Source organism: Mustela putorius, unplaced genomic scaffold, assembly GCF_011764305.1.
Source record: "Mustela putorius furo isolate JIRA1106 unplaced genomic scaffold, ASM1176430v1.1 tig00003859_pilon_pilon_pilon, whole genome shotgun sequence".
NCBI lineage: Eukaryota > Metazoa > Chordata > Mammalia > Carnivora > Mustelidae > Mustela > Mustela putorius.
The window spans coordinates 18,992,946-19,020,796 of record NW_025422011.1 but is presented as its reverse complement, the minus strand read 5'-3'; positions in this window follow the sequence as shown (position 1 = coordinate 19,020,796).

The following is a 27,851-nucleotide window of genomic DNA, read 5'->3' as shown; positions in this document are numbered from 1 at the left end:
TCACATTCAATTTTCATTTAAACCATTTTCACACATGAAATTTGTTTTTAAATTTAGAAAATAGATATCAAATTATAGAATAAGATGCTAACTTCCAATTTTCTTTTTTTCCTATGACAGATGCCACCCAATTTCTATCAGCTCATTAAGTTTACGGTAAGATAAATCATGTTGTGAGTATACAGTACAATTCTTTAGCTGGCTTAATTTACTTCGCTTGGGTATTTTAATTTCAAGGAAATAGTTTATTTTTTTGATCAACAGTGTGGTTCCATATAAATTATTTTTTGTTCTTCAGTGTAACGGGACTCTAATCCTATCTGATTCCTAATTTAAAATAATATACAGTCTTTATTTGTCTTTTTGTTAAAAAAAAATCATCTTGGATAGATTTTTACAATGATTCCCTAATTCAGAAAATCTGAAGTAACTTCTGTCTGTCCTGCAAAGACCATACTCAGTGAAGCCAAAAAATCTCACATCTTCTATAATTTTTCCATATTATAAATATGTACTCTCATATTCTTTTTTTTTCTATGCAAAATTAGTGTTACTTCTTACAAGGAATACTGAAGCAGGATATAGGCTCATTTCCAACTATCTAATGCTCCCTCAATTTGTATTTCTTTCTAATCTAGAGTGAAATAACATTTTTTAAAAATTTCACATTCAAAAGAGATTCTGGAAGCAACTTTTTTTCTTTTTTCCTTCAATTTATTTGAAGAACACTTGACAAATATAATTATCTATATTTAAGGTGTATAACATGATGATTGGATGTAGGGATGCACTGTGGATCGATTACCAAGACCAAGATAATTAACCTGGCCATCACTTCATAATGTTAACTTTGTGTGTGTGCGTGGTAAGAGCACTTAAGATCTACTCTCAGCAGCTTGCAAATGTCCAATACTATGTTATTAACTATAGTCACCATGTTCTATACAAGATCCTCAGAACTTACTTTTGTTACTGAAAATTTGACCTATATCCCCCTCCTGCAGCCCTTGGCAACCACCCTCCTATTCTCCATTTCTATGAAGCTTTTTTTTTTTTTTTAATTCCACATATAAGCGATCCATACAGCAAACCAATTTTTGATACCTTATTCCTCTGCAGTGTTTGAAGGAGGCATATCAGGTGCCTTATACATCTGATATGACTTGGGGAGATTTCGGAAGACTTGTCATCTTTCCTTTAGAGGGTTATTTTCTTTGCATGTTGAAAAGAAAGTATTGACAGCAAAACTTAAATCTAACCCCTACTTTTCCAGTGGAAGTCCAAGAATGAAAGATTGGAAGGAAAAAATGTGAGAAGGGAGAGAGGAAAGGAAGGGAGGAAAATGATTACTGAATATTATAATGACAGACCTACTGGCAGACACACTAATAATGGGGAAATCCTTGGGAAAATATGTAAGTATGGAATGCTTTTAGGAGGCTGAACCTGTTCTATCTAGGATCAACTACAATAAATAATCATGGAATATATAGATTTACATGCTGGTCATCTTCATAAAATGTCACCTTTTATAATTATTAGAGCATAAAATGGAGATGTTTGATTACCAAAATTGCATCATTCTCTGTAAGTGATGCTCTGTTTGCAATATTTAAAGCGATCTGTAACAAAAATCTGGTCCAAAGAACATTCTTATGTGGACAGATAGGATCTAAGATTGACGTTCCTTCCTTTTCCTGGAGCTCAGAATGACCTGAATTTATTAGTGAAGTTTGACACTGGGTAAGTTATCTGCACTGAATGTGTCTGACTGGATGATTCATTATCTTACATTTATAGATAATAAATATGGAGTATATTTCCTTTTAATCTTGACCCTCAGGATAAACACTTAAGGAATTGGTATGATGGGGTGCCTGGGTGGCTCAGTAATTGGGAGTCTGACTTTTGATTTCAGCTCAGGTTATGTTCTGGGGATCTTCAGGTTCTGTGCTAAGTGGGGAGTCTGCTTGAGATTCTCTCTCTCCCCTTCTCCCCATCCCCCAAACCATGCTCTCGCACTCTCTCTGTCAAATAAATAAATAAAATCTTTTTTAAAAAAGAAATCACTATGCTGTTTTTCTGACTCCATTCCAAACTTTTACCAGTAAGTAGGCATTTTATATACATTGATAATAAAAAAGAAGCAAAAACGGAAATAACAGAACAAATTGAGTATAGCAATTGGATTTGGCCAACTAGAATATAATTACTAACACATTCCCTACCCACTGTCTCTAAATCAATTATTTGGAGAATATGACTTTTTTTCCAGATAATACAAGGCATTTTAGAAAATCAACTATAGTACTGCAGCTTCTCAAATTATTGATATATATATATACACAGAACACAAAATACACATTATGAGAAAGAGATTTTGGAAACTCATGAATAGAATAATCTTCACTTTTCATAGCAGGTATAAAGAGTTGATTAATAAATATATTTTCAACTTACATAATGGCTTTAAAATTAAAAAGTTTTCACAAATTCCTTTCTATGGCATTTGCTTTGTTTTTATTTACTGGTAAATGGAATAAATACTTGCAAGTGGGACACATTGGACATCTTGGGGCAATAGCTAATTATAAATTTTCATCTTTTTCTCGGGACTGAAAACCAACGAGGTATCTAATTTTATTAAACATATTTCTGGGTGGCTCAGTGGATTAAGCCTCTGCCTTCAGCTCAGGTCATGATCCTGGGGTCCTGGGATCGAGTCCCACATCAGGCTCTCTGCTCAGCAGGGGGCCTGCTTCCCTCTCTCTCTGTCTGCCTCCCTGCCTACTTGTGATCTTTGATTTCTGTCAAATAAATAAATAAAATCTTTAAAAAATTCATTTCAAAGTTAGCAATAAAGACGTTAATCTTTAAACTATGCATATGCTAATTAGAGTGATTATCAAATTAGAGAAGTAAAAATTACTCATGTTATGTTTAGGAGTATATCTATACTGAAATTGTGTATTTTTTTTTTTCAAAAATTTAAGCCCTATTTGAAATGGACTAAAATATTTTCATTGACTTTCTTTTGTTACATCAATTTATAACTATTCCAGTTAATTTATGTTCTCTATTTAAAGTCAGCTATAAATCTAACCCAATTCCAATTGTAATAATTAAGTGCAGTATTTCCTAATTACTACTTCTGTCAAGTAGAAATTATATCTGTAGGTCACTAGGGAACATTTAAGTGTTAAAGGCCATTGCATGGAATTATATCATTCTTTGAGTCTCTATTCAAAGCATTTAAATGATTTGGTCTCATGTAATTTTTATAGTTTTAATTGGAAATTTTTTTTATGTTAGATTCTAAATGCTATTTCCTCTGTTTTGATTAAAAGAACTTGGTCACAGTTTCTAGTTTCTTGGTTAAAAATGTCATTGTATATTTTTTACCTGAGTCCAATTTTAATTTAATTAATACTTTTTTTAAAAGAGGTTAGTCCAAGGAAAATGGAAATTATCTGAAATATATCTTAGTTTAAAGATGGCAGTTTAGGCAATAAAGACATAAAATTTGCTATATTAATAATATATTTCTAGATAAGTAATTATTATTTTATTCTCCATGAGAGTAAAACTTAATATATTCAAAACAATGATAGTCAAAATATCATCAGGATTTTCACAGGCTATAACAAGCTCATATTAAAATTCCTTTAAAAATTCAAGAGCCAAGAATTGTCCAAATGATTTTTGTATATTAAAATAAGGACAATGTTCCCATGAAACTCCACTTTATATACTCTACCTTTTTATATCTTGATTTAATAAAGTTTTATAATTATACATTTCAAAGAAACTGATGCAAAATGATTTTTTCTTTCTTTCTTTCTTTCTTTCTTTCTTTCTTTCTGACAGGGAGAGAAACAGCAAGAGAGAGAACACAGCAGGGGAGAGGGAGAGGGAGAAGCAGGCCTCCCACAGAGCAGATAGCCAGATGGAAGATTCAATCCCAGGACCTAGGGATCATGACCCGAGCCGAAGGCAGACATCTCTCTACCAAGCCACCAGATGCCCCAGTAAAAATGTTTCTAATTCACAGGCCTGAAACTTCCAATTCATCTTTACTTTCCCTCTCACTCCAGCTCATTGATGACTCCCCAAAATAGTTTTATCTCCACCTTCAAAATACATATCATTTGACAATTATTTCACTACCTTCATGCCTGGCTTATTAGAATAGCTTCCTCAATTCCCTTCCCTCTCCTGTTCTTGAATCCCACTTCTCTACTGTCAACATTGTGGTCACTTCCAGTACATCATGTCCTTCCAGTATACAAGTGTAATTATCATTCTCTTGCTCAAAACTTTTTTGGCTCCCTATTTCTCTCAAAGTAAAGTCAAAGTTGTTAAAAGTGTCTACCAAATGTTGTCTCAATCTGCTCTAGCTGTATTGTCCATCTGGGTGTTCCTTGAACACACGAGACACATTCCTGCCTCAGGTCTAGTCTTTGCTATTCAAAATTTATCTGTAACTCTTTCCCCTCAATAAACACATGGCTCTCTCCTCATCTTCTTCATGTCTTTACTTAAATATAATTCTAATAATGATGAATGTGCTGTCCATTCTTTTTTTTAAAAAAGCTAGTTTATTTCATTCTCAATTCTTTTTTGATTTATTTATGTCTGAAGCTTAAATTAATTAATTATTTTTATTACCTCTCTCCACAATGACATCTACCCCAGGAGAGCAAACAAGATTTGTATGGTGCAGAGATAAAGTCTGTGTAGGAACCTAACTTTGATAAGGCCAAGTAGCAACACGTATGGTGTAATCTCAGAGATAAACCTTTGAAAACTCAGGGGAAACTTACTGTGCTGGACATGTTCCATGAACCAAACTCCCACAACTCCTTCAGTATTTTTCTGCTTGGTAACCCTCATGCTTAAAATCCTTCTCACCCTTGTTTCAGTGAGGTTGAATTCAATCTCTCTTCCACATTGTATATAGAGTTGAATAACAGCTTCCTTGACTATATAACTCTGGTGTAATATTTCTTTTACAATGTGTAGATGAATGTTTTTTAAAGAAAAATGTATATAATCAAAAAACTAGAAACCAAAATGTTCCTGAAAAGAGGGATGTACAAATTTAGTTATGTGAAATGCTGTTATAAATTTTTATCCAGTAAATAAAATGAATAAACTAGATTGAGATTACATAATATTGAGTGAACCAATAGGATGTAAAATATGTAATGAAAGTGATATGCTCAAAACATTTCCACAATATTATATACTATAATAATTCAAAACATATCAATAATATTATACACTATAATAGGTCCGTATATAGAAAAATACAAATATCTGGATAGAAAGAAATAGCAATTTCAATATACTATTCCCTTCAACAGCTACCCTTGGGAGAGAAAAAGATTAAAACATGGGTAGAGATAAAATTAGCAACATCTACAAAATATCTGGCAAAATCTGTAATAAAAAACAATCTTGAATCTTATGAAGAAGATCAGGGTTGATATTTTAACCTCAGTGTTTACAGGGGTTTCTATATTTCAAAGATTCAGGATTTTCCCATTTGCATAAATAAAAACAATATGAATAAGATTTTGCAACCTCTGGTTTTAGACTTCAAATCTTTTATCACTATGAAATACGTATTTTAAAAAGAAGTATTGTGGAGGACACCAGAAAAATGTGCACAAAATGCATTATTGAAACAAGACTAATTTATATTCTCTGTATAAAATAAGTGAGGGTTGGGCGCCTGGGTGGCTCAGTGGGTTAAAGCCTCTGCCTTTGGCTCAGGTCATGATTCCAGGGTCCTGGGATAGAGTCCCGCATCGGCTCTCTGCTCAGCAGGGAGCCTGCTTCCTCCTCTTTTTCTGCCTGCCTCTCTGCCTACTTGTGATCTCTGTCAAATAAATAAATAAAATCTTTAAAAAAAATAGTAAGTGAGGGTTGCAGGTACTTCACTGGGCAAATCATTCAGTTACTCTGGGGCTCAGTGTCCTTGACTATAAAATCAAGCAGTTGGATGACAGGACATATAAACCCCCTTAAAACTAAGATTCTATGAATATAAAGACAACCTAATTTATTCACAGTGATAAGTAGCTTACACTCTGGTCAAATCCTTCTTGATTATTACAAAAATATGTTATTATTGTACTTCTGAGGCGCTTGCTATAAGCACTTTTCCTCATAAAGAACATATTAGGTACTTTCAGAGAGTCCACATAATTTTCTAATCAGATGTTTCTCTGCTATATTCTCCCTTAAAAAAAGAATTCCTCAGAACAGCACTGTAGAAACTAAGTATAGGCTAAATAAAAACTGTAAAATTTTATTCTTCCTTAGCATGTGCTATCTAATGGAAAAATAATTCTCTCAGTGGTCCTATGTATCCTCACAATAATAGAATGTTAACACTAAGAAAAAAGGAGTGGTAGGCAGCAAATCCAATATTGAACACAGATTACTTCTGTCCTTAAAATAGTAATTTTTCTTCCTCCAAACTGCTTTAGTCATGAACTCTTGTATTTCAGAAAATGACATATAATAGATGTTCTTCCAAGAAGCAAAATGTAGTTTATATAAATGGCAAGACCTTTAGTTGATCTGTCCTGTTTCCTTTGTTAAGGGAAATAGGAAAAATGTCCCTGATATTCTCCTGAAGTAGGGATGCAAAGCATGGAATTGGTCACAAGAGAACATTTTAATGTTACTGTCTAGTGTTAGTTAGAGAAAACCACATAATGAGTTACAATATATTGCTATATCTCCTATGAAAAATTTCAAACATACAAAAGTTCATAAAATAATATAATACACACCATCAACAAATACTAACGTGTTGCTAAATTTATTCTGGGCTCTGGGAGACTTTATTATAAAATATTTTTAAAAATATGTATTTATAGTAATAGTTATAGCTAAATGATGACTGTGGAATTATCTGCTGAGTTATATCCACAACTTTGCCTTCTATCTATCTATCTATCTATCTCCCTACCTATCCACCTACCTGTCTACCTATCTTATCTTGTGAGATCCTTTTCTGGTCTGTAAGAACAAATAGTTTCATATTCTGTAGAAATAAGTCTTACAGGAAACAATTTTGTAAAGATAAAAGATTACCGGGGTCTATTGGCATTGTGATTTTACTCTAAATTTTCCCTCTTAAAGGTGTTGAAAAAGTTTTAAAAAATGCATTTAGATAATATTGTTAGTTCTAAATGGAAAGAGACAGACTGATATGCTCATAATATAAACAAAGACAAATCTATCCCAATTGAAATGTCAAATTGCTCTACTACCATTAATTTATTTACAAACCAACAAGTTCTTAAGTTTATACAAAGCACCTTATGAAATAGCAAGAACAAGCAGAAGCCATGTGGACATAATTCTATTGGAATTCAGGGAAAAACAAAAAATAAATTCACAACTGGTGACTAACAACTATTCAACTAAATGAATATATGAAAAAAATAAATAAATGATGTAAGTAACTTAATTATTGGTTAAGAGAAGGTAAATTGAATACCATTTTACATGGTAACTGTTGCTTAACATTTTCTAATTAAGATGACCGTGTTTCTTTTTTATGACTACTCCTTACCCAACTATTGATGGGAATTTTACTTACTAATTCTTACTGACTTATAGCTACCATACATTAATGAATCCATGAAACTATACTTGCTTTATCATTTATGCTAAAACTCATCTGTTTCTAATTCTTACCCCGCCCCCCCAAAAAACCTATAAAACCTGGAAATAAAATAATAGGCAAACAAAGAAGGATACTGAAAATTTTTAAGAAAAGGAGGATGGACTGAAGATCACAGGATTGGAAGTTAGCATCTCATGACTTCCACCCTGCTTCAGTATGTAACCCAGATCCAGTATACCCTGAACCCTAACAAATCAGAAGAAGCCAGTCCAAGTAGATGCATTCACTATGGATTGCATGGGAGTCCCACTGAAAACATGACTTTATCATGATCACAGGATAAAAGATCTATATACAAGAATCAATCACATCTTTTTTTTTTTTTTTTACTTTTGTTTAGATTGATTGATTTAAAGTCTCCCTGTGCTTAGTGTGGGCCTTGAACTCACAACCCTGAGATCAAGAGTTACATCCTCTACTGACTGAGTCAGCCAGGTGCCCCTCAATCACATTTTTATATACTAGAAACAAATGTGGAACCTGAAATTAGAAGCACAATATCATTTTTAATGGCTCCAAATGAAAGGAAATACTTTTTCTAAATCTAACAAAACATGGATAGGATTGATATACTGAAAATTATAAAAGCTGATGAAGAAAATCAAAGACCTAAAAATGGAAAGTCATAATGTATTCATGGATTAGAAGACTCGATTAGAGTAAAGAAGTCAAATGTAAAGTTGGTCCAATCTCAAATCTGAGTAAGGTTGGTGGATTGTATTAAAGTCCTCTTCCTTATTGTGATAATGAATTATAGTTATGCAAGGGGCTACCATTGAGGGAATTTGGTGAAAAGTATAAAGGATTTCTCTGTATCTTAAAATAGCCCATGGACCTAAAATTACCTCAGACTAAATATTTATACACACACACAGATACACAGAAAATTTGATTGGTAGATAGATAGAGATATATAGATATAATTAGCAGGAAAAGTTCATTTCTTATCCTTTCTAAGCCTATGCTAATTGTAGAGGCTTGAGCTGTAAGCACATTGGCTGATGAACACAGAAAACAAATTGCAGTTTAAGAACCGTAGAAGAAAATACTGGCTATGCAGATAGAACTGTGCTTGCGGAATAAAACTGGACAAATTCTTCCCATGGGTGCTGTGGCTGGGGAAGATATTTGTGCATCTGTATGAGGAGGAAGGTGAGGGCATGTAAGTGTGGGTGTGTCAGCTCAAAGAAACAGACACTTTCTTCTAAAAAGATGATGGAGTTTATTATCCTTGGGCTACTTCTTTTGCTTAAAATTTGATGGAGCCATTATGCTTAAAAATTAGGGGGTGTTGGATGGTCTTATGCTATACATGAATGTTCCCCAGTAATACTGGGATAGGCTGTATATATGAATTTAGATCTTTGGTGTAAATCCCAACACCAACCAAAATCTTTGTCTCAAGAGATGATTATGAGTGTTCATGATTCTCTTTTGTTTCCATTAAAAATACAGATGATTATATTCAAATAAAAGGGCTGGTTATGTGAAATAAATTGTGTTTAAAACATGAACATAGGTTATACTTTCTTGTACATAGATATTATTATGATTATTTATAATATTGTTTATATTAAAATGTATATAACATTATATATAATATTTATATTATGATTATAAAAATAATTTTAAATGATACATAAAATGTTAAAAGTGTTTAGGCTGAATATTTTAAACTGTTTAAAAACATACTATCATACAGTCCTTAATACCTCAAATCTAAGATGGACACTTAAATATTTTCATACATTTTTCCAATAACCCACTTCATATGTTCTCAGTTCATAAGTGCCATCATGTAACTTTGAAAATAGCTGAGACTGAGCTCTTCAGTAACACAAGAAAATGACAGGTTCTTGATTACTGAAAACGACAGTTTAAAATGCACATGAGTATTTTCTTATTCAAATATATGCAATTCGAAGTGTAAAAACTTACATATGCATTATTTTTAGCTCTTTAAATTTACAAATTACCTCGCAGCAAGGAGGCAGTGTCATCTAAAGAAAGAAAGTGTAAATTTTGATCAGAACCAGTTTTTTTTCTTTTTTTAAGATTTTATTTTTATATAATCTCTACAACCAGCATGGGGCTCAAACTCAGAAAGCCAAGATCAAGAGTCATATGCTCTACTGGCTGAGCCAGCCAGGCACTCATGGGGAGAACCAAATTTGAGAATATTTTCACATTCACTTGGGCACATCATTTAACCTGATTATTGTGTCTATTATTTTTATTCTAACAACATTATCTGTCACATAGAGTTGTATGTATTAATAATAATTAATTTAGGATAGCCAATGTTTGGATGTATGTTTTGATTAACCAACTATGCAAACTCTCAGGGCCACCCGGCAGACACTTGAGCTAATATCTGAATTAAGAATCTGAGCTGGGAGATTGGCACTAGGACAAAGATTAGAGGAGTTAGCCTCACTGTACACGCAAGTGTGGGAGCTGTTAAGGACCGTGTTTCTGCCCTGTGGGCCAGAGAAGTCTGGGGGTCAAAGGAATAAAGCAGAAATGATACTAATTTATAGAGATGCAGAAACTGAAAAAGAGAGAATCTTAACATTGTCTCTAATTTGATGTCCTTCCTGAGTTCCTTTACTGCACAAACTCCCATGGAAAACCCATTATTTTTACGAGTTTCAGCTATCTAAAATTGGTTATTAAATTAATTAATTACTAAAATTTTCCTGATTTATATATTCCCTATACAGTTGACCCTTGAACAACATGGATTTGAACTGCATAGGCCCACTTATAGGCAGATTTTTTTAACTTTATATAAATACAGTACAGCACTACAAATGCATTTTCTTTTCCTTATGATTTTCTTTTTTTTAAGGTTTTATTTATTTATTCGACAGACAGAGATCACAAGTAGGCAGAGAGACAGGCAGGGGGGTGGGGGGGAGGGGAAGCAGTCTTCCTGTTGAGCAGAGAGCCTGATGTGGGGCTTCATCCCAGGACCCTGAGATCATGACCTGAGCTGAAGGCAGAGGCTTTAACCCACTGAGCCACCCAGGTGCGCCTCCTTATGATTGTCTTAGTAACATTTTCTTTTCTCTAGCTTGCTTTATTGTAAGAATACTGTATATCATCCATAAAACCTACCAGCTCTGTGTTAATCAACTCTGTTAGTGATAAGGCTTCTGGTCAATAGTATAAATAGCTATTAGTTTGGAGGGATTCAAAAGTTTTATGCAGATTTTTGAAGATGTGAGTGTCAGCCCTCCCAGCCCCCACCTTGTTCAAGGGTCAACTGCAGTTGAATTTGCCGGCTTAGCAATGTATATAACCGAGGCAGAAGGCACAAAGTCTTCCATCTAGTCATTTCTGCTGGAGTGTGGAAACGTGGCAGCAGTGCCAAATTCTGAAGACTGCACGTCTTCCACAGCTTCATGAAAGGGTGAGACAGAATGCTATTTACTGTCCAAAGAAAAGCAGGGTTAAGTTTCTTTATTTGTGAAAAGACGTAGGTTAAAATGAATAGAGACAACTCTGGAGCCAGACTGTCCTAGTTAAATTCCAGTTCCACCAACATGAACTGTCTGACCTTCCACGGATCATTCTAGCTCCTTGAACCTCGGTTTTCTTACTTTTCAGTTATCTTAGAGTGTGGTGAGATTTAAATGATTAAAGAAATGTAGCCAGCTTAGAAGAGTGCTTCATATATATTCAACATATAATACAATGTAAAAGTTATTGTTTTTCACATTGTGCTTATAATCATGTATCCCCCAGGGTTACTTGGCAATATAAATGTAACAAATTTGATAGGCTAATAAATACACACTCGCATGCACACACACACACATACACAGAAAATGTGCGCACCTCTCTTTCTCTCTCTGTTTCTTTTCCCTTCTTAATATGGTATGTATTTAAATACATAAATAAGAATATATATGAATATATTTTGCCAAATAGCTTTCTTATGAGAAAACTGTGTGTATGACCATGTCTCTGTTTTGCAGAGATGATGACATGTTACAAGTTGAACAAGCTACATTTTCATACTCTGCCCTGGTTGTTGTTTCTTTCTGATAGTTCTAAGATCATAAACTTCACCTATAATCGTAAGCCCCAATTATGTTAGTACATAAATCTTTGAGAAAAATAGTATACTAATGCTGATGAGCTATTTGCTTGGTGTGGCCACGCATTGTTCTTTGTTTCCTTATCACATCCTACTGTGCCACTACATTTTAGTAAAACTGTCCAGGAAAATAAAGAAACTTGAAAAGAAATCATTTCAGTAATAGTGACGCTACTACGGAGGAGGAGGACTGCAAACATTCTACATCCATGAATCCCTTTCTGTGTCTGTCAAAAAAGTTCTACCAGAATAGAAACCAGGACATTACTTTCAGGAATTAAAGTCTAAGGAACTTGTGTTGGAAGGATGCCGAACATAGAATAAGAGCCCATCGTTATCAATAACAATATTGTTAGTATTCAAATTATTTTCCAAGTCCTATTTCTCTTATATCTAAGACAATTTTTTTGCTTTCGATGTCTCTAGAAATCACTGATTTATACACACACACACACACACACACACACACACACACAGTTTTCTGTGTGTGTGTGTATATATATATATAATGTACATTTTCTGTATATATATATATATATATATGTTTTGTATGTATGTAGATAGGATATGTCCATCTGTCTGTCTATCTATCTATCATCTGTCTATTCTGAATGTGTGTCATCCAACCCTAAACTTTTGCCAGTAAGGCTGTGTAAAACACACCGAATCCTTGACCCTCTCTTCTATATGTACAATAAAAGCTATAGGGAGATAACTGAACAAAATGCCATGGCAAGACAAAACTATGCATTGGGAGCATTTTCTTCATCTGCCATCAGAAGCTTAGTGAGGGACTATGTGATTTCCATCAGCTCAGTGAATTTTCACAGGCTTTTGAAATTTCAGTTAGTGTATGAGAATCATAAATTTCAGAGTTGTAAGAGAATTAAAGATCACTTAGTACATAAGAAACATGAACACCAATGGTAACCATGACCCTAACTCTAACATAACACATCCATTATAAATATATAAATTATGTATATGGAGCAAATAAATGTTACACATATATATGTGTATATACATATATAAACATACATATGTACATAAGTAACACATACACACATGCACATATATATCTCAGGATGATTTTATGTAATTCTCTATTACCTAAAGCACCCAAAAGTTTATTTTCTCCATTGGGTTGTGAAGAAATTTATTTTTCCATCTTCCATAAAGCTAACACTCTACAGAACTGGTTTTTGATAGCTCATTATGCACTTCTGAGACATAGACCTATACCAAAATTGCTCTTCTAAAATATTTTTTTGACAGTCTCATCCTAAAGCAGGCAGGAAGATAGATGAAATAACAAGAAAGCATTTATTTATAAGCGTTGTTTTTTCATTGACTGACATCTGAACTCAAACAATATATAGTTTTACTTTCCCCTAAGAGGATGAATCATGTCTCAACCTAAATTCTTCTAAGGCAAATATCCTTTATTTCATCTGGTGAATCAGAGATTGGTTTCTATGTCAGAGCACAAGGTTTAGAGCTTAGCTCCTTGCTCCAAATTAAAATTATCACGATTTGCCATGCAATCTAGAATAAGTCAATTAATACATTTTTTTGTCCTCGTTTTTCTTTAATTAGATTTCTTGGGGATTTTTGTTAAAAAATTAAAATCCTTTTCATTCTTCTTATTCTTTCCACCCCTTTCACCTTTCTGAAACTCTTATTAAAAAAAATAAGAGTTCTTAAGGCTGAATATTAAAGGAGTAAGATATGAGTTAAACATTGAAACACAAAAATGATTTTTTTTCTTTACTACAATTTGGACCTTCAAAGTGATAAAGGGGAAAATGTTGATTGTTTTGCCTGTTCTATTGTAGGATCTGAAAACAATTTTTAAATCTTTACTTTTTATTCCTTGATTTCCCTTATATAAGCTAAAACTTAAATCAACCACCATCTAACTGAGAAGCACATACTAAATTCCATGAGTGAAACTTTATTAAGCACCAAATATTGATTTTCATCTTCAAAGAAATGATTTAATTATGGCCAAATCAAATAAAGTTTAGATTCTTTTATGTGTTTAAAAAAAAAAAGTTATAGTGCTTAGATGTTCTCATCCAAAAGACGATTCAGCCACCATCCTTCAAATTTATAGTCAAACATCTGAAGTTTTATTGTCCCCTGTTATAACTGAAACAACAAAGAAATAAAATCACAAGAAAAGACTTTGAATATTGAGCCATGTTCCAAATTTTCACCTGACACATGCAATTTGTTGAGATCCATATGCAGTTAAGTAAGACCTTGATGCAATCATCTTAGTGAAGAGTTTCACTGCCAACAATATTAATGAAAACAAGGATCAATGACACAAAATACAAGCATTTACTAAAAGGCACTAGAAAATAATATATGAGCAGCATTTGTTTTCCTAAAAACTTAAATTTAGAAGGCAAAAATACTGTAGTGTGTGGTGACACACCTACCAGGATGAAGATTTCCTCTCCATTAAGCAATGTAATCTCACTTGCTCTTCTTGCATATTCTGTGAAAAATTTTTCCCTCTTCCATGACCAGAGTGGGATGGGTGAGAAAATGTCTAATCTGAGATACTTATGCATTCGTGTCATGCCCATCAGGAACTAGTGAACTCTCAAGGTTAAAAGAAACCTACCATAAGTGACTCTTAATCTCACAAAACAGAGGGTTGCTGGGGGGAGGGGGTTTGGGAGAAGGGGGTGGGATTATGGACATTGGGGAGGGTATGTGCTTTCGTGAGTGCTGTGAAGTGTGTAAACCTGGTGATTCACAGACCTGTACCCCTGGGGATAAAAATATATGTTTATAAAAAATAAAAAATTATATAAAAAAAAGAAACCTACCAAAAAAAAAGTCTATGTAACCTCTCTACATTATATTCTAAGCACAGTCCATAAACAAGCGGTATTAGCATTAAAATAGACTTTTTTGAAATACAAAACAATCCATTCCCTCTCTCACCTCTGAAATCAAGACCTTCATTTCAACAAGATCCCCAGGTGATTTTAGACATATTAAACTTGAGGGGCATTGCTCTCCAATATATGCTCATCCTGACCATAATGTAACATTTTGCACCTATTGGGAAATCATTGTCAGGGATAACCCATTTCATAGTTGAACAATTCCAATCATTTTTAAATTCTTTCTTATATTAAAGAAAAGTCTGCTTCTCTGTTACATCTATCAAACTAGTCATATTTCTGTACTCTAGCTTTAAGGACAGATATGGGGAGATGATTTTCTCCCACACCCTTACTCTTTCTCAGTTCTTTCAGTCATTCCTCAAATTACACAGTGTTCATATCTTGTTAGATGTACTACTCTGAACACTTAGGTGATTGTCACTAAGATGGAAGCAACTGAATCCAGTGGTCAAGCCTTGGTCTAATTAGAGAAGAAATGGCTGACTTATTTTGCGTAGCCTAATACTCTCTAGCATCATCCATGTCCTTCCAAATGGCAAGATTTCATTCCTTTTATGACTGACCATATGATTTCACCATATGAATATTTAAGAAATAAAGCAAATTAGCAAAGGGGAAATAAAGGAGAGGGAGAGGCAAACCCCCAAACAGACTCTTAACTAGAGAGAACAGGGGCGCCTGGGTGGCTCAGTGGGTTAGGCTGCTGCCTTCGGCTCAGGTCATGATCTCAGGGTCCTGGGATCGAGTCCCGCATCAGGCTCTCTGCTCGGCAGGGAGCCTGCTTCCCTCTCTCTCTCTCTCTCTGCCTGCCTCTCCATCTACTTGTGATTTCTCTCTGTCAAATAAATAAATAAAATCTTTAGAGAGAACAAACTGATGGTTTTAAGAGGGGAGGGAGGTGGGAGGATGGGCTAATAGGTGATGGGGATTAAGCAGAGCACTTGTGATGAGCACAAGTGATGTTCAGAAGTGCTGAATGACTATATTGTACACCTGAAATTAATATTACACCGGACATCAGCTAGCTGGAATTAAAATTAAAACTTTTTAAAAAGGTGAGAGAATTGACATTTATCATTCTTAATATTCAAAATCGAACGTGGCTATGTTTTAACTGGCCTTATTTTGGGAGTGATGAGAGAGAGGGGTACATCACCACGTGATCTCATATTAAGTTTACAGATACCAAGAATCCTGTATCCTTTTAAGTTTTCGACATAGTGCTAACTTATGTTGATATCTTCTTCCTCTCCTTTACATTTCACTTTAATATTTGGGACCCAAAAAAAAACCCTTTCTAAACTGTGCAAGGCCATATGCAAGTATCTGCCTTCTTCTCCAAAGCGGCTTTGGTTAGCTGCAATTACTTATACTTACCCCTTTAAAAGTCAGCACCTCAAATCAGCCAATTTACATAATTCAAAACCATGATTTTTTTTTTAGTCTTAATTTCTAATCCTTCTACCTTAATCTCTTTTAAGACTGAAAACTGCTATTATTAACCACATCTAAGAAATTAAGATTTTGATGCAGTTTCCTATATAGCAATTCTTAAAATTTATAGAGTATATTTAATAATTCTGCCATAAACAGTTATATTTTCTCTGATGTCTAAAATGAACAACACCTTTTATAAGTCTACTTATATATATGTATATTTGGGGAAATATGTGGTTTGTACTCAGAAAACTAAATGACTTGAATTTAGGACTACTATATGCCAGAATCTGGGCCTGAAGTTCTCGCAGCCCTCATTGTATTGTATCATTCCCACTTGTGGCAGACATTGCTCATCTTTTAATAGGGTCCAAGAGATAGGTACATTTTTTTTAGAAAAATTGGTTAACTTTATATAAAGCATTATAGAGAATGCTACTGGAAATGCTTTTTGAGAAGATTTTGGATGGATGCACTCAAACAACATTTTGAGATCTTTTGATATTAAGGTATTAAATGCCTCTTTTTCCTGACTATTGTTAGAAATTTTTCTTTGAAATTATTCTGTATTAGCTGAAACCCAAAGCAGTTCCAAAAGCAATTGATCAGCATCTTAGAATAAAAGCATGCCATTTCACACCAAGGACCTCAAATTATTATATCACCTTCACTAAATTCACATAAGTGAATATAGGTTCTTTCACCAACATATGAAAAATGAGACAGATTATAAGAAAAATGGTAATTATGATTATTGGTGAGGTAACAGGGAGTTTTGAGAAAGAAAACAAAATGTTGCCCTTACCAATGCCTGAAAAATCTATTTTTTTCTCCCCTGCAAGGGATGAATATTAGCTTAGCACTTTATGGTTTACTTGTGATCTCTGTCTGTCAAATAAACTCTTAAAAAAAAAAAAAAAAGAGACAGATTATATGTATAAATATACACACATATCCAGAATAGTGCCCCATTTAATTACTTTAGATAATGGAGTTCAGAACACACTACCCCATAGAGATGGACCTTGGCAAACTGAATATTTTAAGTTGAAGGAATTTGAGAAACTATTGTGGCAGGAAGGACCTTCCCCTGAAGTAGATCCTAAGACCCTCATCCTTATGTGAGAGGTAACCCCCTATACTTGAAGGGAAGGAACATCCTTATCTCTGGATTCACAGGAATTATGAGAGGAATCTGAACAAACGGTCTTGCTAATTTCCCCCATTTGTTTCACTGAGCTCATACCCCTTTTGTTCCATCACATATTTTTTTTTATAGTTCGCATTTTAAAGATTTTATGTATTTATTTGACAGAGAGAAATCACAAGTAGATGGAGAGGCAGGCAGAGAGAGAGAGGGAAGCAGGCTCCTTGCTGAGCAGAGAGCCTGATGCGGGACTCGATCCCAGGACCCTGAGATCATGACTCGAGCTGAAGGCAGTGGCTTAACCCACTGAGCCACCCAGGCGCCCCCGTTCCATCACATATTTTAACAGCTTTCCATACATCACCAACTCTACCATAAACACATTCAGACCCAGCTTCTTTTCAAGTCTACATTTTCTTATGAAAGCTCACACATCACCCCAAATTTATATTACATAAATAAATTTCTGTGCTTTGGCTTTGTCAATCTGCCTTTTGTTATAGGGGCCCCACTCTAGAACTTAGAAAATTAGAGGAAAATATATCTGTCCTCCCCTACATAGGTGTTTAAAGCTTATTAGTTTTATTACTTGCTTTCTCCCCAACCACTGTTCACAAAGTGAAAGCACTCAGGCTTCATTAACTCACTGTTTAATCCTTGTGGCCAGGAAAATAACTTGAGCGTGTGTTTTCATGATGATTGATTAAGCATGAATATAATTTTATGTCTGTCGCTCCTTGTTGCTTTGTCGGAAACAGCCTGTAACACAGTAAGAATTTTGCGTTGGGACCCCTGATTTTGAAATGGCTTCTGATGTTAACAAATGAGATCATTAACATTGTGTACAAAATGAATTGTTATGAAACGGTTTTGTGCTTTGGCTTCCTTTAGTGCTAAATTCCCAACTAAATGCCATTAGAAGGTTCTCATCTCTGATTCTTTATTTCAGTGTATATTATTTGGTTCATTTGTCTACACAATGGTGGGCATTTCTTTTGCAATCTTTTAATAATAAGTCCTTGGGTGATAAAAATCATCTATATTTTAAAATATATACCACATATTGAGTTATGCATTAATGATCTGCTAAAAGGTTTGTATTTTCCTCAAAATCTCCTGACGTAAAATGTACACAGAATGGTAATATCTCTGTCTACTTCTCTGAACTTTTCACTAAAATACTTAACTCCAGCCACTCTAATTTTTCTGTTTCAGATAATGAGGGTTAAAAAGTGCAATGACTCTAATGAACATTGTGACAGCCACATTCACAGCTTAGGCCCATTTAAAGAATGAGATTTAATCATAAAATCATAGAACCCTGCTCCTCCCCCGACAACTTACTATCACACTAACAAGAGTCCAAGGTAACAACAGATTATAGCTCAAGCAGCTGTAAGAGACATGCCACTGCCTAAGAGGAGCTGTTAGGAAAACCCAAAGACAACAGGTGGAAGAAACAAGGGGCCTAGAAGCATTCAAAGCCTTGACACTTAAAGCTACAGAAAACATTAAAAACAACCCAATTCCAAGTCACATTAACATTAAATCTTAAGAGTAAGGTCTGTTAACTTCAGTTCCCGCCAGAAATACCATGCCTGTCTTTCAACGCAAACTACACAGCATATTAAAAGGAAGGAGGGACTCCTGGATGGCTCAGGTGGTTAAGTGCCTACCTTCAGTCAGGTCTTGTTTCCAAGGTCCTGGGTTCAAGTTCTGGATCCCTACTCAGTGCAAAGTCGGCTTCTCCCTCTCCCTCTGCCTCTCCCCCACCCCACCCATCGGTGCTCTTGTGCTCTGGTTCTCTCTCTCTGATATAAATAAATAAATAAATAAATAAATAAATGGGAAAACAGAGCCTGAGAGGTCAAAGCAAGCATTAGAGCCAAACTCAAGGTCTTGGAGAAGATAAGCAGGTGGAGTCAGAGGATTTTGAGGGCAGTGAAAATGCTCTGTATATTACAATGGCAGGTACACATCATTAAGCGTTTATCCAAGCCCATAGAATATACAATACCAAGAATTGATCTAAATGTAAGCTGTGGGCTTTGGATGATTATAATGGGTCAATGTGAATTCATCAGTTGCACAAAAATACACCGTTCTTGTGGGGCGTGTTGATCATGGGGGAGGCTATGCATGTGTAGGGGCAGTAAGTATATGGGAAACCTCTGCATCTTGCTTTCAATTGTGCTGTAAAGTTAAAACAGCTCTAAAAAATCAAGTCTTAGAAAATTAACTGTAAGTTACAAACTTAGTTCCTTCACTTCTCTAACCACATTTCAAGCGCTCACTGATCACATGTGGGTAATGGTTACCTCACTGGACAATTCAAACACAGAACATTATACAAAAGTCTGTTGAACAATACCACGTAGCTTCTGTATTTTCGCCCAATCTGCTGTGCCAAATACCCAACACCAGATGTGGTCATTATGTTATTTGATTCAGACATTCATGTTGCTTAGCAAATCCTCAAGGTTATTTTTATTTTAAACATAAATTTCATACAATTTCACAATCAGAATATCAGAATATTGTTCCATATCATTTTGGTAGTATGGATCTAAGTGTTGTTAGTGTCTTAGGCTCTTCCCATTTGCCAAATGCTTTCATAGTCTGCTTGTTGTTTTAGGTAAACTGGCCAGACATCCTTCTGCATGAGTATATAATGATTAGCCTATTTCCATGTATCCAATATTAATATTTGGGACCATACTGAAATCTTAGGGCATCTAGGAATCCCCTGAAATTGTAGGCACATTTCAGGCATTTGGGTTTATGTATGTGGTTTTGTAAAAGTGTGTTAACTGTGTGCTTTTTCCAATTAAAGAGTGTATATATGTTCTCTGGAGAATATCCATGATTTTATCAGTTTTTCAAAAAAATCTGAGACTCAAAGGAATACTAAATCACTGACCTATAAAGCAGAGTTATTGTATCAGGATGCAAGATATCTAACAACTTACAGCTTGAAGAATTATTGTTTAAATAATTGATGGCTCATTTCCTAGATGTTCAAGGCAATTTTTGGTACTTTGTTTAAGTAACTAACACTTTTAAACATGGAGAATGTAATGGGTTGGAAGCGAGAATTTGAATGAAAGATGAAGAAGATACCTCCATGAGTGTTCACTAAAAATGCTCATTATATAAAAAGAATACCATGTATTTTGTAGATGAAAATGCTCAGGAGATATTTCTTTCATTAACAAAGGGAAAGGATCACCTAGAGAATGGTTGCACAGCATTTTCGAAGCTATCACTTGCTTATCAAATGAAACTGCATCTTTACTCATGTTTCCAAAACAGAAGATAAATTCTTGGTGATTTTAATACCAAGCTACAGCTACTATGTAAATTTATTTTATTAAGGCAATCCTAAAGTCACTTTAATGTCCCATGACTTCTAGAACTCAGTAATGAATTATCTTTGTTTATCTTATCTGTAGATGTCTTTGACGCTGGATCCCAGCCTAGAATCAAATGGAAATAGTTCTTTAATCATTTTACATCACTGTTTTTAAAAATTGTATAAGGCTATTCAGATTATTAAATTAAATTAAATTAAAATTGTTTAAACTATTTTTGTACCAAAGGAATGGAATAGAATATTATTCTCTCATCACTGTTTTCCAAAGAAAAGCACAGTTTTACAATTCCATGATAATTCAAGAATTGCCTTTTTAATGATCATGTGCAAATGTTAGAAATTATTTTGGCATGACAGCACCACAGTGACATGCATCAAAAGAGAAAAATGTTTAATAAAAGAGTTCTCTTCTAATTACTCTTACAATCATGTATCTTTTTAATTTGTCTTGAAAATTTAAGCTTTCTGTCATTTCAAATGTGATATGTTTCCTTTAGATATGATTTAGAAAGTTATAAAATTGAAGGAATTTCTAGATACTTGTCAGAATCACTGATATGAGAATATGCTTAAATATAACTGAAATTTAATTGACACGGAGATTAGAAAATTCCGACTAGCATTAATACGGAAAATTCTCCAGTAAGAAGGATCCTGACAAGTGTTTAGCTTCTGCCTTTATCACTGTCTTAATTAAAAACAATTTAGAAAATTCAATTTCAGTTATGATAAAGATTTTCCATGTGTGAGGACTTATCCCAACTATGAAGTGACAGGTTTGATATACAGACACAGACTTCTCACAATCCTGTACGGGCCGCCCTACCTGGATGTGGCACAGACAGCTCACCCGGGCAAGGAATGATAAGACTGAATCAAAAACAGGCAGCTTCAGAGCAGATCATTTTAGAGTGGGAAAGGCCTGTTATATGCATGCAAGCCCTCATTCTATAGTAATGGCGTCCTGGGTTGGAATTGTCAAGAAGAGAGCGTAGAGGTAATGGGAAGGAGGGACATAAGTTGGCACCACCTATGGAGTACAAAACCTGAGGTTTCTTGAGAGATGTGCTGTGGCACTTGTGCCCTGTGACATCAAATTCATGACCAGCTAAATCAATAGCAAAGCCAGGACCAATACCCAGATCCCAGGCGTCTCAGTCATGATCTTTTCTCTAATTTATCAGTCACCAATCTATCCCTTAGACTTTCTGTCTTTTTTATCAAACTATCACTTTTTCACAAAGAAATTCATGGATAAGAGTGAACTGACTTTTGATGAACTGTTATTTTAAGTTATGGACATTATTTTACTCTTTCATGTAACTATATTTAACTGTCATGACAACCTTTTGTGAACTATGAGATAGCTGTTATTGTCCTCATTTAACCTTAAAAAATTAAGATTCACCGAGGCCAGGAAGACAATAACTAAAGTGCTATACAGGTGGTTGCCAGGTCTGATTAATTGACTCACTGCTTATCTGGTTCTTGATGATGATTAGTAGTGAGTACCTAAGCTTAAAATGAGCAAATATGAAGAATTTTTATTCTAGAGGTGAATATTACCATATCAAGCATTCCCTCAAGCATTATCCTAACAGCATACCTTCGGTTTTTACCTCTTCTTTGAGACACACAGGATTTTCTGAGTCTCTCCTCTCGAAAGATCTGTGGCTTTATAATAATTGTTATCAACCCACTAATTAAAATTTACTTACTGCTTTTTAGTGTAACAGGGTCTTACCTAGATTTATAATGATTCCTAGTGATTACCTAAGTTAAATCTGAGTAAACATGGGGAATGTCTCCATAGGTAAATATAGCTTTATCATTAGCCAACTCTGACACAAAGTGACATTAATTTCTTTCTATAATAGCACATAAAACCTTGGGTGTATTTTTCTGGATATGCACATTTTAAGGTGTAGAAATTAGTCCTATAGCCTCCTATAACTGGGAGTTTTTCAATTTTTAGTTTACTTTTCTTTTTTCACTAAGATTTTTTCTTTTAATTTTTCACTCAAGAATTCTTACTTGAAGGGTCCCTCAAGAGACCTCAAGGAGGTCTCTTCAGACAGGAAATGGTGATGCACCAAATCAGTGGAGAATAGCAATGGTCAATTTCAGAAGGTCATTCAGGAAGGAAAACATTTACCTTGGATCACATTTCGATCCAAATATGGTAGGATTGATAAAACAGATCTCCTTAACATTAAAAAAGAAAGTGTTATAAACGCAGAGATGTGCATACATCTGTCTTTCCCAATTAGTGAAAACTAACTTATTCATTTGCAAAAAGGGTATTATCATCCAATCTGTTTTGAAATGTGATCTGAAAGCTTTGCTCTTTTCTCTGCAGCTAGACATCTCTGAGAGCAAAATCTTCAGCCAGCTGCTCAAATGCTAGTATACCTTCAAGCAAACAATTTATGATGTGAAAGTGTTGGGGTTCAGAGTGAATGGTCAAGAAAGAATTATTGAGACATACTTGGTTCAAAAACAGTGGTTTTATTAAAGCACAGGGACAGGACCTGTGGGCAGAAAGCTGAACTGGGGTCACGAGGAACGGCTGATTATATACTTTCAAGTTGGGAGGGGGTTAGGGATAGCTAAGTTTCTAAGAAATTTTGAAGCAAGGTTTCCAGGACCTTGAGGAGCTAGCTGTTGTTAGGAAAAGGTCATTTTATTGTCCAGCCAAACCGTTGTAATGAGACCCTGCAGATGTATGTAAGTAGGCCGATGCTTGATTGATGATTGCCAACATGTATCTTGGGGACAGTAGAGATAAAGGATGTTTCCAAAAGAATTTTTATATGTTAAAGGAGGCTTACAGGATCCTGGAGGTCAGGCTAATGTTCAGCTAAAGTATTAACATTGAGGCACTTGCATTCCTAGAGGAAGGTTGTCTGCCTGTCTCAAGGACTTGTCAATGAGCTGTTAAGTTTAAAGGAAATTTAATTGTTTTTTCTTTTGCCTTGCTCTCCACATCAATTTAGAGATTCTTTTCAAAGCAAAAGACAAATGTTGTGTATTACTGAGACCTAATTTTGGCTGATTATGTTTTATGATGGTGATTTTTGTCGGTGTGGGTTTATATTATCCAACATTTAACAACAGATGGACATATATACTGCCAAATAAATAGAGCACCACCTTCTGGTAGCTTAAAAACGAACGGTGTGGTTGGTCTCAGAGGTCTTTCCCCTCCGGAATGTAAGTGGATATATGGTTTTTCTGTGAATTTAAATTCACAGATTTAGACATTGAATTCTGCTAATGAAAACTTTATTTTGTTTGAATCAGTTTGCCTGATGTTTGGGGAAGTCTATCTCTTATTCTTTACCCCTGTGTTCTTTCATGAAGAATATATTTTTCCTTTTTGTTTTTCTCTTTTAATAAAGAATATTTTATTAAGTTTTTAGATGTGTGTGATTTTAAAAATATTTTATTTGCTTTGTATAAAAGAAAGTCAAGGACTCCTTCCTGGCCCAGTCAGTGGAGCATGGGACTCCCGATCTCAGCATTGTAAGAGGTAGAGATCACTTAAAATTTTTAAAACATCTTTAAAAAAGACAAAAAGCAAAGACAAAGTCACATCTTTAATTTGTTTTTCATAGAAAAGCGGTCAAATCTTAGCTCATTGCTGTTTTAATCATTAATTTTACTTTTAAATGTGTATTTGCATACTTGTGTTTCCTAGAGTAAAAGATTGGCAAAGCATTTGTGTAACTAAGTAGTTGTTGTATTGATAGTTACTGAGTATTTATCATGTTGTAGGCATTTGCTTTAGACCAGTGAATTTATTGAAGAGCCCTTACACCATCTTTGGAGCAAGGACAGCAAAGAATTTAGGTTGTTTCTAGAAGCTGGAAATGTTCTGGCCCATGCTTTCTTCTCAATCTGTTTTCCTCTTTGAGCTATTTCATTCCTGCTCATTTGTTCTGTTCTGTTTTGTTTTGGCAGAAAGACTTTACTTTTTACTAATACGACACTGCAATTCACATCTTTTCTCTTTTACTAATGTCACTAGTTCAGTTTCAGATTTCTGGGGTCTGGGGCTTTCTTTCCTCCAGCAATGCAATCATCTCTGGATCTGTGGCCATGGGTTAAGGGTCATAGCTTTCAGGATATTTCCCACTGGGTAATGAATGTTCTTATACAATGAGTGTCATTGTGAATTCAATGAACACTCCAAACGCTGTTAGTTGAAATAGCATGCTCAGTGCTGCCATATGTTATCTATGTCTAATACTTTCAACAGCATTCAGTTAGGAAGGTAAATCAGAAGGCTTATACACTTTGCCCAAGGTGACACAACTGATCAACAGATCCATGATTTAACTTCAACCTGCTTTAACTTCTGAGTTCAGTCAAACCATGCAGTCCATATAAAAACAGATATGATAGGTAAATACATCCTCTACAAGTGAAAACAAATGTCTGAAATTGAGGCACTTATCATATAGCTATATTGATCATAAGTGATAAAAAATGTATCAGATCTTGTACTGACAGATCTTATTTATCAGATTTTATAAATTATTTATTTGTGTTTTGGGTGACTATTCCGAGAAAACCAATAAACACTTAGCCCTGGGGAAAGAAAACTACTAAACTTCTTTTTCAAGGGAAAGATAAAAATGCTGGTATGTTCAACTAAGGATTCTTACTTTTCCCTCATCCTGAGCATCAGATCTGGTGGGATAAACAGCACCACAAAACACAGGAGTAGCAATGATTTGTAGCCCGGAGGGTTACTGATGAGTGCATCTTCTCCTAAAGGAATGTATTTCTGTACATTCAGGAATGCCCACAGTCTACTTAAAATGTAACCTGAGTAGCTAAGCAAAGCAGGAGGGGAGTTTGTTTTTATTTTATTTTATTTTAATTTTTTTAAAGATTTTTTATTTATTTATCTTACAGAGAGAGGTCACAAGTAGGCAGAGAGGCAGGCAGAGAGAGGAGAGGAGGAAGCAGGCTCCCCACCGAGCAGAGAGCCCAATGCGGGACTCGATCCCAGGACCCCGAGATTACGACCTGAGCCGAAGGCAGTGGCTTAACCTACTGAGCCACCCAGGCGCCCTGTTTTTATTTTATTTTTAAGAGGGAGGTTTAAAATTAGAAAGTTTGGCATCTCCATAAGTCTCTGTGATTCTCAATTAATGGCATAAATCCCTCTTCTCCTTCTGTAGTTCTCAGTACCCTGCCCTGCGTCACCCAATATACACTACCCATCACGTAATCATTCAAATATGAAAGAGGACAAAAATAAAGAAGAGGACATCCCATGTGAAACAAATTCACCCTACCCCATCCTCATTTTATTATTCTCATTGGCTCAGGATAGATAAAATCAGGCTGCATGGTGATTTACCAGGGAATGTGAAGACAGACTTTGTTGAACAGAACAATATTCTAATCAGAGTTGTAATTAGGGAGTACACAGCAGATAGTCCCTGGGTCATAAGAAAGGATCAGTAATGTTAGTGCATTTATATCTATGGTAAAATATAATATTAATTATATTCTAAAGAATTTACTAATTATACGTCTCATTTAATATCATTAGTCACAAACTGGGAGCTTCCTCTCTACATAAAAATGGCCATAGGATAATGGGACTTGAAAACAGAACTGCATTTTTCCTTAACATTCCAGGATAGTATATTTAATCAAATGAAGCAGTCTAAAAATTAGATCTTCAAATGCAGATAAGTTAGAATTTATTAGAACAGGCATGTTTCTTAGTGTATAAATGCATTCTTTGTGCTTGCACAAGTGTTCAAGCCTACTGAGTTCTCAATTGCTCAGGAGTAAGATGATTTTGTATGAAAATAGTCAATTATGGATGCAAGGTATGAAAATACAGATGCATTCAAAAATGAATATTGAATATTCTGCACTGCCAACAAAAAGTCATTTGAAATGATTGTTTCTATCAGCTTGGCCTTGAATCAAGAAAATTGGCCTTTCCGGCAACTTTCCAGCCACAGTATTTGTTTTCATCAAAAGCCCTACAGGAATGACTCAAATTTGCAGATTAAGGATAAATAAATACATTGTATAAAATATATATATAACATGTATTTTCACAATGACCTCTACTGAGAATATGATCTCCTCAGAATAAATGATATAAAATAACTGATGTCTGCCAAGAGAGAGACTTGTCCTACTTTAGAGATGCTGTGTCACATGTGTGACAGACACTACTCACCACGATTGCTGGGACTTCCCTCAACTCCCCTCTGTATCAAATGCCTGACTCATGGGTGTGTTCTATTTAGTTTGTATACAGCTGGAAGTTTTCATTTTAAAAATACAAATAAAGGGGTGCCTGGGTGGCTCAGTTGGTGAAGCGTCTGTCTTTGGCTCAGATCATGATCCTGGAGTCCTGGATTAGGCCCCACGTCAGGCTCCCTGCTCAGCAGGGAGTCTGCTTCTCCCTCTGCCCTTCACCCTGCTCATGTTCTCTCTCTTTCTCAAATAAATAAAAATCTTAAAAAAATACAAATACAAATATAAATAAAAAGTAAATATAGATATGTGAAATATATATATTTATACGTGCTCCAATGGTAGATTGCGATTCAAATTCTCAATCAATGGCAAACTCTGTGTCTTTGGGTAAGTTGCAATCTTTCTGAATATCAGTCTCTTTAGCTGTAAAATCTGGATATTGTTCCTTTAAAATGCATTGTTATAAGAATAAATAGATTGTGTACATAAATTCTAAAGGAAGATATGAGCCAATATGTGCCTCTATGTTGTCTTGAAGAGAATTACAAAATAGGTTTTCTAGTCAGGACATCTTTCTACCATGTGCCAGAAAAAATATCAAAATATGTACACATATTCATGATGAACAATATTGACCCCCTAGTGTTGATGATATAGAATCTACAGAACTATATGAAGCAGTTTTAAGCACCTGCCATAAAATAAGCACCCAAACCATCATTGTTACAATTGTTCCCTGGGACACCTGGGTGGCTCAGTTGTTTAAGCATCTGCCTTCAGCTCAGGTCATTATCTCAGTCCTGGGATCAAGTCTCACATCAGGGTCCTTGCTCAGCAGAGAGACTGCTTCTACTTTTCCTTCTGCCTGCTGTTTCCCTCCACTTGTGCTCTCTCTGGCAAATAAATAAAATCTA